The sequence below is a fragment of the Schistocerca serialis genome, chromosome 5, assembly GCF_023864345.2.
Source record: "Schistocerca serialis cubense isolate TAMUIC-IGC-003099 chromosome 5, iqSchSeri2.2, whole genome shotgun sequence".
NCBI classification, from domain to species: Eukaryota; Metazoa; Arthropoda; class Insecta; order Orthoptera; family Acrididae; genus Schistocerca; species Schistocerca serialis.
The window spans coordinates 76,537,288-76,549,327 of NC_064642.1; the positions used below are offsets into that span (position 1 = coordinate 76,537,288).

General features: G+C 40.6%; 1 protein-coding gene across 1 annotated transcript in view; it reads right to left on the reverse strand.

Annotated features, from left to right (window-relative positions):
- LOC126481749 (JNK-interacting protein 1) overlaps positions 1-12,040 on the reverse strand; it is a 358,511-nt gene that overhangs the window by 102,032 nt on the left and 244,439 nt on the right. The window lies entirely within an intron of this gene.

Genomic DNA, 12,040 nt, shown 5'->3' on the forward strand with positions numbered 1-12,040 from the left:
TCCATGTTTTCAGGTATCACACAGTTCTCTATTTTTTGTATATCAGAAATGCAATTCCCAATCTAATTCTCTTGGTGCCTTAGGCCTGAGCCTACTGTGTATAGGGGCATGACAAAAGGGCTTCAAGGTTGGACTGTGGCAGAGGGACAATGGGTACATTGGAATCGGGTGGAGGTAGTAGATGAAGCTGGTCAAGATGACTCTGCGGCAGAGGGACAATGGGTACATTGGAATCAGGTGGAGGTAGTAGATGAAGCTGGTCAAGATGGCTCTGCCATGTGGAGATCCTCCTCAACTATGTGAATTCTGTGCTGGATGGCATCATTTTTGTGTTGCAGATGGCTGTTCATCATTTGTGTCAAAATAAAGCTGTTGTAGTATCTGAATGCAACTGATGGCAAGAAGGCAGTCCTGAAGATACCAGTGACTGTTGTGTGGGTGGGGGTTTGTTGTGACAGTCCACGGGTTATCACTCTGGCTGGCAGTAGTGATGTCAGGGTCAGCAGAGGTTGGATAAGACTGGCATTCTCATCTGCATTATTAATGAAATTTGATGATGGAAAATACTCTATCTGCAAATTTAAGATGTGCATCCAGTGGCCCTAGCTCATATGTAATGATGGCCAGCTGAAATTGCAAAGGAAGCCTGACAGCCTATAATGTCCATAACATGTGGTTGGGAATGAGGTGCAAATTTATTTGAATGCATAATTGATACAATGTTTGGAATGGAGACCTGTCCTTAAATTTTCATTGTAGATGAATATTTAAAGGGTTAGAATTACTGAAGCAGGTTAGGGACACACAAGTTACTGAAGTGGCATCCAGTCAAAAGACATGCACCAGGCAAGAGACTGAGCATATGCCCAATCTAGTAAAGGATATTGGCTGAGTTTTTCAGAAAGGGACTAATCATTATAGGGGCAGACTCATTTGTGTATACTCCCACAGCATCATGATCATCTGCTAGCACAAAGGTCAGTACCACAATTTCTGCTTGTTTTCCTGATGTGGGTGTGTGCTCTTCCACACTAGAGTGGTTGGTTCTGAGTGCCATTAAAAAGAGAATGGATCATAAGATCAACACTACATCTGTCCACTTGATGTGTCACAGACTGCATAGACTACTGCCAATCCACTTAGCCTCATGAAGGCAGTGATCAAGAAACACTTACCAGTTGGCATCATGGGCCCTCAAACAAATCTTGGGCTTTGCCAATCATATTAGTTCCAAAAGAAGGTAGATATGTCAGGTTGTGTAGTGATTACAGAGCTGTCAGTGATTGTACCATGTTGGACAGTTATCCAGTCCCAATCATCCCTGACTTCACATATTATCTTGATTTCCAAAAAGCATTTTACTCAGTACCACACTTATGCTTATTGTTGAAAGTCTGATAATATGAGTATCAAGGGAAATTTATGACTGGATTGAGGACTTTTTGGTAGGGAAGACACAGCATGTTACCTTGGATGGAGAGTCTTTGCCAGATTTAGAAGTCACTTCCAGTAATCCCCAGGGCAGTGTGTTGGGACCCTTGCTGTTCAGGTTGATAATAATGACCTTGAAGGCAACATTAACAGTAAAATCAGACTTTTTGCATATGATGCAGTTATCTATAATGTAAAATTTTGCACTTCACAAAATGAAAAAAAAAAAAAAAAAATATGGTATCATATGACTATGATATCAGTGAGTCACTGTTGGAATCAGCCAACTCATACAAATACCTGGGTGTAACACTTCATAGTGATATGGAATGGAAAGATCACATAGGTTCAGTCATGGGTAACACAGGTGGTTGGCTTCAGTTTATTGGTGGAATACTGGGGAAGTGCAATCAATCTACAAACGAGAGTGCTTACAAATCATTCATGTCACCAGTTCTAGAATATTACTCAAGTGTGTGGAAGACAAACTAGACAGGACTATCAGGGGATATTGAACATATACAAAGAAGGGCAGCACACATGGTCACAGGCTTGTTTAATCCATGGGAGAGTGTCATGGAGACACTGAAGGAACTGAACTGAAAGACTCTTTGTGGGAGGTGTAAATTATCCCAAGAAAGTCTGTTAACAAAGATTCAAGAACTGGCTTCAAATGATTACTCTAGGAATATATTACAGCCCCCTACATATTAATCACGTGGGGATTGTTAAGATAAGATTAGAATAATTACTGCACACAAAGAGGCATTCAAAAAACCATTCTTGTCATGCTCCTTATGTGAATGGAACAAGAAGAAACTCTAATAAATGGCACAATGGGGCATACCATCTGCTGTGTAGCTCATGGTGATTTGAAGAGTGTAGATGTAGATGTAGATGCAGATGTAGATGTACCAGACTGGCAGATGTAAACTTATTTAGACTTTGTAAATGAAGTCCACCTTTGAATGTACACTCCTGGAAATTGAAATAAGAACACTTGAATTCATTGTCCCAGGAAGGGGAAACTTTATTGACACATTCCTGGGGTCAGATACATCACATGATCACACTGACAGAACCACAGGCACATAGACACAGGCAACAGAGCATGCACAATGTCGGCACTAGTACAGAGTATATCCACCTTTCGCAGCAATGCAGGCTGCTATTCTCCCATGGAGACGATCGTAGAGATGCTGGATGTAGTCCTGTGGAACGGCTTGCCATGCCATTTCCACCTGGTGCCTCAGTTGGACCAGCGTTCGTGCTGGACGTGCAGACCGCGTGAGACGACGCTTCATCCAGTCCCAAACATGCTCAATGGGGGACAGATCCGGAGATCTTGCTGGCCAGGGTAGTTGCCTTACACCTTCTAGAGCACGTTGGGTGGCACGGGATACATGCGGACGTGCATTGTCCTGTTGGAACAGCAAGTTCCCTTGCCGGTCTAGGAATGGTAGAACGATGGGTTCGACGACGGTTTGGATGTACCGTGCACTATTCAGTGTCCCCTCGACGATCACCAGTGGTGTACGGCCAGTGTAGGAGATCGCTCCCCACACCATGATGCCGGGTGTTGGCCCTGTGTGCCTCGTTCGTATGCAGTCCTGATTGTGGCGCTCACCTGCACGGCGCCAAACACGCATACGACCATCATTGGCACCAAGGCAGAAGCGACTCTCATCGCTGAAGACGACACGTCTCCATTCGTCCCTCCATTCACGCCTGTCGCAACACCACTGGAGGCGGGCTGCATGATGTTGGGGCGTGAGCGGAAGACGGCCTAACGGTGTGTGGGACCGTAGCCCAGCTTCATGGAGACGGTTGCGAATGGTCCTCGCCAATACCCCAGGAGCAACAGTGTCCCTAATTTGCTGGGAAGTGGCGGTGCGGTCCCCTACGGCACTGCGTAGGATCCTACGGTCTTGGTGTGCATCCGAGCGTCGCTGCGGTCCGGTCCCAGGTCGACGGGCACGTGCACCTTCCGCCGACCACTGGAGACAACATCGATGTACTGTGGAGACCTCACGCCCCACGTGTTGAGCAATTCGGCGGTACGTCCACCCGGCCTCCCGCATGCCCACTATACGCCCTCGCTCAAAGTCCGTCAACTGCACATACGGTTCACGTCCACGCTGTCGCGGCATGCTACCAGTGTTAAAGACTGCGATGGAGCTCCGTATGCCATGGCAAACTGGCTGACACTGACGGCGGCGGTGCACAAATGCTGCGCAGCTAGCGCCATTCGACGGCCAACACCGCAGTTCCTGGTGTGTCCGCTGTGCCGTGCGTGTGATCATTGCTTGTACAGCCCTCTCGCAGTGTCCGGAGCAAGTATGGTGGGTCTGACACACCGGTGTCAATGTGTTGTTTTTTCCATTTCCAGGAGTGTATTAAAGAGTGTCTTGTCCAAGTCATTACTCTAGTGTACCCTCTCCCTGACATCCAGTTTGTAATAACAACAGAATCAAGTGACTCCCCATTGGCACTGTCCTGTAACAAGAGGTAGGAGATGTTCAACAGCCACTCCATTGTTTCTTATAGAAGCTCCCACCTTTTGCAATGTAAGTGGTCAGTATATGGCAGAGAGCTTCTAGCTGTTTATGAAGCAGTACATTATTACTGGCAAGACATCAGGGGATGTCACCTGATTATTTACGTGGACCACTGACTGCTCACAGATTCTGTGCAAGCCATACAAGGACATTTGCCCATGATGGTTTTGTCACCAAAATAATTGTCATACAGTTCACCACCAACATCCATCATAAGAAATGTGTGGAAAACAGCATGGCAGAATACCTCTTGTGCATCAATGCTATGTCATTCCACTTCATCTATGTTTGGTTCACGGAAGAACAGCAGCAAGACCAGCAGTTACAGGCTTTTCTTTATGACTCCTCCATGAACCTCCAGGTAGAACTTCAGCCATTCCTGGTGTGACCCCTCTGAACTTCTGTCTGTGATGTCTCTCAAAAATAGACATCCCAGTGTTACTCAAACTTTCTGCCATGTCATCTTCAACCAGTTACATAACTTGGCACATCCCAACATCTGAGGGTTGCCCAGAAAGTAATGCACCACATTTTTTTTGCTCAGGCAAAAACAATGAATGTGACACACTGTGTACGTTCTATTTGAAGTCTCCTGAGTGAGAGCACCAAGTTTCCATCTGACAGATAGCATAGCTGCAGGACAGTTTCAAAATGGCGTCTGTAGGTAATGTACATTACAAGCAATGTGCCATCATTGAATTTCTCACTGAAGAGAAAGAAACTGTGGGGAATAGTCACAAACACTTGTGCAAAGTCTATGGAGCATCTGCTGTTGACAGAAGTACAGTTAGTTGGAGGGTGAGGCCATCAGAAGGCAGTTTGGTGGAGCTCCACAATTTTCAGCGGTTGGGGAGACCATCCAAGGCTGTCACACCTGACATGTTGCAGTGAGCTAATGTTGTCATTCATAGGGACAGATGCATTATGACTTGGTAGTTGGTGATGCATCTGTCAATCAGGAAAAGAAGTGTGGATGAAATTATCCGCACCCTTGGATATTAAAAAGTATGTGCAAGGTAGGTCCCATAGCGTCTAACATTGGATCACAAATTGCACAGAAAAAACATTTGTCTTTATTTGTTGCAAAGTTTTGAAGCTGAGGGGGAGGCCTTCTTGTCCCAGATTGTGACTGGCAATGAAACCTGGGTTTACCATTTTTAGCCCAAAACAAAATGACAGTAAATGGAATGGCACCATTCCTATTCCCCACAGAAAAAAAATTCAGAGCAACTGCTTCCACTGATAAGATCATGATCACCATGTCCATGAAGGCGTGATTCTTATTGATGTGATGCCAAGAGGCAGTGCCATTAATTCAGAAGCATATGTCAACACATTAATTCTCACTAGGTTCAATAAAGAATTGCTGGAAAAAAAATGTAGTGTGTTACTATCTGGGCAACCCTCATACATCCAACCACAATCTTGGTGAAGGACCAATTCATATAGCCTGATGTGAAGAAGGATTGTAAGCTCTTGATTTGTACGTGCATTCCACGCCAAAGGAAGACAATCTCACAACATGCTCAACCGCCCATAGATTGCTTTGAAGTCCCAGAAGGATGTTTCCATCATGTGCATGTCAATCTTTGGGGCCCACTACCCATTTCTGATGGATATTGGTACATGCTGTTGGCAATTGACCATGTCACTTGACAGATAGAAGCTGTACCACATAAAGACATTACAGTAGAATCCACTCTCAAAACCTTTATCAAAACATGGATTTTGCTCTTCAGATGTTCCATGTCCATAATGGCTGACTAAGGTCAGTAGTCTGACTTTGACCTTTTCATTGAGCTGTGCTACCCATTGAGTTAGAATGAAACCATATAAGGTGTGATCAAAAAGTTTGAATTTTGGGGCACTTATGCAGCATATATGCATCTCACCATGACTCTGATGTGGATATATATGCACCAACATGTAGACAAGGATTAGTGTGGTTTTCATGATTTCCAGATGTGTGCAGTAAATGCAGAAATGTGAACTATGAAGATGATGATATCAAATGCATCCAAATGGGACCAACATGCTATTACAGTTTCCAAGGCTTCAGAAGGACAAACACCATTGGAGAATGAAGAATGTGTACAGAACAGCATGTCTGTCAAAAGCTACCACTGTGGAATCATGCAACAAGTTCCCTGGAGGTCTTAGTTTGACAAAAGACTCCAGTCAAACTGGGAGGCCAGCCTCATCCATTAGGGACAAGTGGCACACACTTGAAAACCTGCCCTATATTCCTGAAATCTCCCCATGTGATTAAATACCTTTGGTCTCTTAAAAAAGACCTTGAAGGGTCAATGATTCCTGTTGGATAAGGCTGTGTAACAAGCAGTTACAGCCTTCTTAATGCAGCAGGACATGGTATCTTACTGAATGGACATTTTCAACCTAGTGTATCAGTGGGATTGTTGTCTCAAAGCTCACAGCATTTTTGCCTGACTGGCATACCAATTCTGGACTGTACAGCATTTGAATGGAGACCTCTTTGATCGCCTCTTATATCATCCATGGAGCAATGGGTTTGTTGAGCAAAGCCATAGCAGACTCTGGCCAGAGGCACTACTCTGAATACTCCTTGAGGTGTGTAAGGCTCAAAAAGATAGTCTTGGAGCTTTGCTTCCTGACATTTTGTGTGGCAAAGTGCTCTTGTTGCATACTGACTTTGTGTTCCAACAATTGTTACTACACCTTCCGACCTGCCTGATCTGGTCTTGTGAGTAAAACACCACATCGCCTGTCTCCACATACATCACCCTTTTCCTCATACTGCACCTAATGGATTCCTCCACAAGACTCAGACAGATTGCAAGTTTGTGATGTTACATGATGATACAATCCGAACAGCCCTGTAACCCCCAGTCTTGGGTCCCCTCATGGTACTTTGATGGAAAGACCATACCTTTGACATTCTGTTACATCGAAAACCTATGAAGATCTGTATAAATTTTGTCTAGATCTAGGTATTTCAGATCACTGAGCTGCCACAGACAGACAGGAACATTTCACGTGTGAGAACCAATAGGAGCAGAAACTTAAGCAAAGAAAACTTGCTAACATTTAGTGAGCAGCTAAGTGAGAAAACATGGCCTTTTGATCACTGTAAGTCGAGTGAAGAAAATTTTGAGAAATTCCTAAATAGTTTTCTTAGTGGCTTTAATGAAACATTTCCACCTAGACTCTGCAGCAATAAAATAACAAATAAAGTAAAGTGGATTACCCAGGGCATAAAAATTTCCAGTGTAAGGAAAAGGCAACGGCACGGAGAACTAAAATATAATAAAAATATTGATTTCATTAAATGTGCTAGACTCTATAAAACCATATTGAAAAGAGTTGTCAAGGCAGCAAAACAACTGGCAAATAACAGGCTAATTTTAAATCATAAAATAAGACAAAGGCTGTGTGGTCAGTCATTAAATCTGAGTTAGGTGTTAAAGCCTGTAATCAAGAAATTTCAAAAATTTACATTGAAGGAAATACTCTTGTAAATCCAACTCAGATACCAGAGTACTTTAATGAATTCTCTATAAATGTAGCAAAGTCTGATGTAGATGTAACAGATTATCACAACAAAGTAAAACTCTGAAAACTTTACAAAGTCCTTAAAAGTTTCTGTGGAGGATGTAGAAAATGTAATTCTAACATTAAGAAACAAAAAATCTGCAGATTGGGATGAAATACCCACCAGAGTTATTAAAGTGGTACACAACAGAATTGCAAACCCACTAGCTCAAACAATAAATCAATGTTTTGAGGGGGCTGTTTTCCTGAGGTACTGAAAGATGCTGGAGTCAAACCACTCTACAAGAAGGGATCAAGACAGATCATGGGAAATTATTGCCCTATCTCAATTCTCCCAGTCCTGTCTAAAATACTTGAAAAACTTGCTGTTGCGCAAATTGAAAACTTCATTGCAAAATATTATTTTATTCTAAACAATCAGTTTGGTTTTCAGCAGGGGAAAAACACCATAGATGCAGTAAACAGTTTCATTGAGAAAATAAGTACATCATTAGACAAAAGAAATAAGGTGGCAGGAATTTTCTGCGACCTCACAAAGGCGTTTGATTTAGTAAACCACGTATTGTTTGTTTACAAATTTGAAAAGTATGGAATTAGCAGCAGTGCCCTACAATGGCTTAAATCCTATTTATCCAACAGAAAGCAAAGACTTAGCATCTCTTCAAATGGTGCATATCATTTTTCTGACAGGAAACAAATATCACAGGGTGTCCCACAAGGCTCCATCTTATGCTCAGTCCTATTTATCTTCTATGTTAATGACTTACCATTAAATATCAGCTCCCCATCAGTTCTGTTTGCAGATGATACTTCTGTCTTAGTTGAAAATCAGGATTAGGAAAAAATTCCCAAATCTGTGATCAGTACCCTCAGTACATTACAAACTTGGTTTCAGCTAAATGGGTTGAATCTAAACATATCTAAAACTCATGTGATGCAGTTCAAAACCAAACAGTCAAAACGTGAGCAGATTACGATTGTATGCAACAATCAAGATATAGAAGAAGCTGACTCAGTCAAATTCTTATGGTTAAATGTAGATAAAAATTTGAGCTGGCAGGTACACATTGAATACCTGGCAAACAAACTGAGCAGCTTTGCATTTGCAGTGCAAATATTGTGAACTGCAACTGACATGGACACATGAAAAGTAGCATATACAAGCTACTTCAAATCCATTATTAGGTATGGTATTGTTTTTTGGGGTAACTCGACATAGTGCGGATACTAAAAATACAGAAAAAAATCATATGAAATATATGCACTGCAAATCACAAAGAACAATGACCATTATTTAGAAAACTTAAAATATTAACTCTGCCATCCTTATACATATATGACATTATTATATTTCTGTACACCAAACATGAATTATTTGAGGGAAACCATTTTGCCCATTCACGTGATACCAGAAACAAAGAAAATGTTATGCTCCCCACCCACCGCCTCAGACTGTATGCCCAGGGACTTAAATACATGGCAATGAAAATTTGTAATAAATTAGAAGGGAACAAGTTGATGCAGATGAATTTAGGTTCACTTAAAAGAAAGCTATATGAGGTACTGACACTGAAGTGTTATTACTCAGTGGATGAATTCATGCAAGACAAACTGGAGATCTGAGCTGGATACAATGTGTTACACATTCCAAGAAATATCCTTATAGTGTTCTTATTTATTGTAGTGCTATTATTTATTAATGTAAAAATTATTGTAACTTTATTACAAATTTTTGACACGTCTGCTGTACGCAACCCAAATAGATTGCAAATGTACGTCAAATCACAATTCACAAGACAGTGTCTATCAATCACCTTAAGCTAGCGTGGACACTGCTAGAGTTTTTACAGGTGTTGACCCTTTCCAACTGCCCTCCAATACTCCATCAGACTGCTCACTCACTCCTAGTTATGTCCACACAGCTTTCAAGTTACACCTTGATGTTCACTGTTTCCTTCCTGAAGACCTTAATCATCATCAGTGATCTTCAGGCTGAGAGGCAGCATTTAGACCACCAGACCATGCATGGATGGCTCTTTCACCCATCACTTCAAAAGAATCTCCATGACAATGAACAGTGTTGCTAGTGGTTGACTGAGACCACACGTGAGTGATCTCTGACAGACAGCCTGGCTAATAGCTTCAACCATTGGATAAGTAGCTTCGTAGTACTGACTTTGTTGTAATAAAGTGGGAACTTATTCAGATATGAGTTGTATTATTGTGCATTCCACATCCCACGTATAGTAGAACACTACAGCTGGTTTTGGCTACACAGGAGGACTCTTCATAATCTACAATAGAAGTAAAAGAAAAGAAAAAAAAGCATTACTATCTACCAGTACTATAACAATAGATTAAAAACAAAGGCCGAAACATATAAAAATGGTATAACTCTCATACCTGAACAGCAGCAAGTCATAATCATGTAAGAATAATATAAGCCTAAACTGCCGTGAATGCTTCGTGCTTCCACTTCGTTTGTATATATAAGATGCAAAGCCATCCAGAGTTCATTGATGCATGCACGATTTACTAAAAAGAGAGGCATGTTTTCAAAGTTTATTTCATTTTCTTCCTTCATAATACTAATTCTAGGGCCATTGCAAAGTATGCAGAGTTAGAATTATTTTAGTAATCAGTTTTTACTTTGGAACATTTAATTAAATTATGACAGCTTTAAGTGGTCAGAAGACAAATAGGTTCCTCAGATGTTTAAATACATTTGTTTGCTTATTTAAATACAACTGAAAATATTTTAAAGAACCGTATTTTATAATCAACCACCTCTTAACAACTTGATGCAGTTATGTGTATGTTATTCATATCATACACCAGTGACTTCTAAGGTAGCTTTGCAGCCTATAAATATCTGGTGTTGAAGCTGGTATGGCAATTTAGATTGAGGTTATTTTTACATGGTTATAACTTGTTGGTGGGCAGCAGAATGAGATATATATTTTCTGTATTTTGTTTTTAATCTCTTATTGCAGTCAACAGTAACATTTTTTTTTCTTTTATATCTATTGTAGATTTTGAAAATGGCTATTGTATGGCCGAGACCAGTACCTCTTATGAAAAAACTTTGTGATCAAGACAAATAAAAAAGTTGGTTGGGCAGACATAGCGAGTGGACAGAGATACGGAAATACCAAAAATGCAACACACAGTGTAGGAAAACAGTTGCCACTCAATACAGCTTCCAGTTGTCTCCGAATGGGTAAATATGGGTTCTGCTTGGTTTTCAGGGAATTTTATACCATTATTTGTACAAAGTAATGACCAGTTCAGGTAACAATTTTGCTGTAACCAGTTTTAGATAATTTTTTACCAATTTTAGCCAGTTTTTTGACTAATAATCTGACATAATTGTCCCAATTTGTTACAATGGGACAATGCATTGGCCAATTTGTCACTATTTTGCTGCAAAATGGTGTATGTAAGTGCCATGTAATCTTTGCTATGCAATAGCATAATATGAAAAACATTTGGTACAGCGAAATAAAGGTAATCCTCTAGCACGTGGATCTTTATAATGCTTGGTTAACTTTGACATCAGTTTTAGCTGTACTAGGTCACGTTTTTCACAAATTTAGACATGGGATTGACATAGTTTACTTCTGTACAAAGATCAAACTATTCTCATCGATAAGTGAACATTAAGCTGTAACTTATAATGTCCATGTGTTCTGTTAACCTTAACAAGCCAAGTTTTGTGTATTTTGATAAATTTAATTAGGGCTACAATAAGGAATTAAGTTCAGCAAGAAACCTGTCATTTATTTAGTAGTTCCAAAAGTGAGCTGTGTGTTTTTTTGATAATATATATGTGGAAATATTTTTTATGAAGGTCAATTGTGCCTTGCAAAGTATGGTCCAGTAATCAAAATTTGGTCATTTCCAGTATACCTTAAGCTGCAAGTTTTATCAGTAGATGTTTTTTGTCCTTTAAATCTTAAATATTTTGAGGAATAATTTTATTCTGGTGCAAAGTTGCTAATCACCATCTAGTGGAAATGCTGAGTCGTAGATAAACACAACAAAAAGAGTGTCACAAATAAAGCTTTTGGTCTGTAAGGCTTTCATCAAAAATAGATGACAGCACACACACACACACACACACACACACACACACACACACACAGACACACAGACACACACACACACGAGTTGCTTTGTGTGTGTGTGTGTGTGTGTGTGTGTGTGTGTGTGTGTGTGTGTGTGTGTCATCTGTTTTTGACGAAGGCCTTACAGGCCAAAAGCTTTATTTGTGACAGTCTTTTTATTGAGCCTATCTGTGACTCAGCATCTCCATTATATGGTGAGTAGAAACTTACCTTTTCATGTTATTGTTATATTACATCCTGGATTTTCCATTGTTTGGTACCTGTCACCTGAGTGTCATGTAACCTCCATTGTATGGAATCATTATTTGGTGTTATCATCAGAAGATGACAAATATTTTGCAGTGTAATATGAAGTTAATATTCTAGTGTGGGAGTCACTATAGTGTTTGGTTA